Genomic DNA, 2,077 nt, shown 5'->3' on the forward strand with positions numbered 1-2,077 from the left:
AGTGAGATCGACCGCACAGTTCGCAGAAATCGGAGAGAAATAAGGCGAAGCCTAAGATACACAGAGGACGAGCAAGAGGACAATACTTCAACCACAACTGAGGAGATGGCTGAAAACCAAGAAAAGTTTCTACCTCCTGCGATTGCTGCTGATCCAGTAAATCAGAATTCTGATCCACGCACTATGTATGATTATGCTAAACCTAATTTTACAGGAACTGAGTCAAGTATAGTTAGACTTGTTATTGCTGCAAATAATTTTGAACTGAAACCTAACACAATTCAAATGATACAATAGTTTGTTCAGTTTGATGGTTTGCAAGAGGAGGATCCCAACACTCACTTGGCAAATTTCCTAGAATTTTGTGATACCTTTAAAATTAATGGTGTTTCTGATGATGCCATTCGACTTCGGTTGTTTCCCTTTTCGTCAAGGAATAAGGCTAAACAATGGTTGAACTCGTTACCACGAGGGTCAATCACTACTTGGGAACAAATGACCGAAAATTTTTTATTAAAATATTTTCCACAGGCTAAAATAGCCAAATTACTTAATGGTATCTCTTCTTTTCTGCAGATGGTTATAGAAACACTCTACGATGAATGGGAGAGATACAAGGACCATTTGAGAAGGTGCCCTCACCAAGGATTACCACTCTGGCTATAGGTTCAAACTTTTCATAATGGCCTGAATCCTTCGACTCGACAAATGGTTGACGCAGCTACTGGCAGAACCATCAATAATAAAACACCTGAAGATGCCTATGAATTGATAGAGGAGATGTCACTGAATAACTATTAGTGGCAAGTCATGAGGACAAAGCCAACGAAAACAACCGGTGTTTATAATGTTGATTCAGTCACCATGCTCTCTAATCAGGTAGATCTCTTGAATAAGAAAATTGATGGTTTTCTTAGTTCTTCACAGGTTCACCCTGTAATGCAGTGCGAAGCAAATGAAGATGGTTCGAGCAATTCAAAATACCCACCTTATGGCCACAACAAGGAGAACGAGCAGTTAAATTACATGGGTAATAATCTTCGATCTCAAAACAATCCTTATACTAATACTTACAATGCAGGTTGAAGGAATCACCCAAATTTTTCATGGGGAGGCCAAGGAAATCAGAAACTACCACCCCCTCCAGGCTTTCGGCAACCACCATAGAAGCAAGAGAAAAAGCCGAACCTTAAGGATATGCTAACCAAATTCATCTCGGTGTCAGAGACTCATTTTTAGAATATTGAGATGACACTCAAAAATCAACAAGCATCAATCTAGGGGCTCGAAACTCAGATTGGACAGCTTGCTAAGTTAATTTTCAAACAACCACAAGGTAGCTTGCCAAGTAATACTGAATCTAACCCAAGGGAGCAACTCAACGCGATTACCATTCAAGATGAGGAAGGGTTAGTTGCAAAACTAAGGCTAGAAACAGTGGTAAGCAAAGGTAAGAATGAGGTCGGCCAAAATGACCCAAAGCCGGTAAGTACATAATATAAACCTTGTGTGCCATGCCCCAATGCAACAAGGAAATACCGCTCAGACGAACAATTTGGTAAATTCCTTAAACTTTTAAAGAAACTACATATTAACCTACTGTTTATTGAAGCACTTTCGCAGATGCCGAACACAGTCAAATTCTTAAAGAAGCAGCAAATAAACAAAAGTTAGATGAAAGGTTGCATGTGGAGCTGAACGCGGTTTGCTCAGCCATTCTTCAAAATAAGCTACCCAACAAACTAAAAGATCCAGGGAGTTTTACGATTCCTTGTTTAATTGGTAGTTTAGATGTTAATAATGCATTGGCTGACCTAGGGGGTAGTATCAGTGTTATGCCTTACAAATTGTTTAAACAACTAAGTCTAGGGAAACCCAAAAAAACTAGGAAGAGCATTCAATTAGCAGATAAAACTGTCAGATTTCCTAGGGGTATCATTGAAGACGTACTCGTTAAAATTGACAAATTTATATTCCTAGTTGATTTTGGACATAGAAGAGGACAGTAATGTTCCTTTAATTTTGGGAAGGCCCTTTTTAGCAACTGCTAGAACAATTATTGACGTTGGCGCAGGTG

General features: G+C 39.1%; 1 non-coding gene across 1 annotated transcript; it reads right to left on the reverse strand.

The window, feature by feature from the left end:
- Nucleotides 1-544: 544 nt before the first annotated feature.
- LOC128292378 (small nucleolar RNA R71) lies at nt 545-650 on the reverse strand. The gene has a single exon (XR_008282363.1). It is a non-coding gene; the product is annotated as a small nucleolar RNA R71 (small nucleolar RNA).
- Nucleotides 651-2,077: the final 1,427 nt, after the last annotated feature.

The sequence above is a fragment of the Gossypium arboreum genome, chromosome 4 (assembly GCF_025698485.1).
Source record: "Gossypium arboreum isolate Shixiya-1 chromosome 4, ASM2569848v2, whole genome shotgun sequence".
NCBI lineage: Eukaryota > Viridiplantae > Streptophyta > Magnoliopsida > Malvales > Malvaceae > Gossypium > Gossypium arboreum.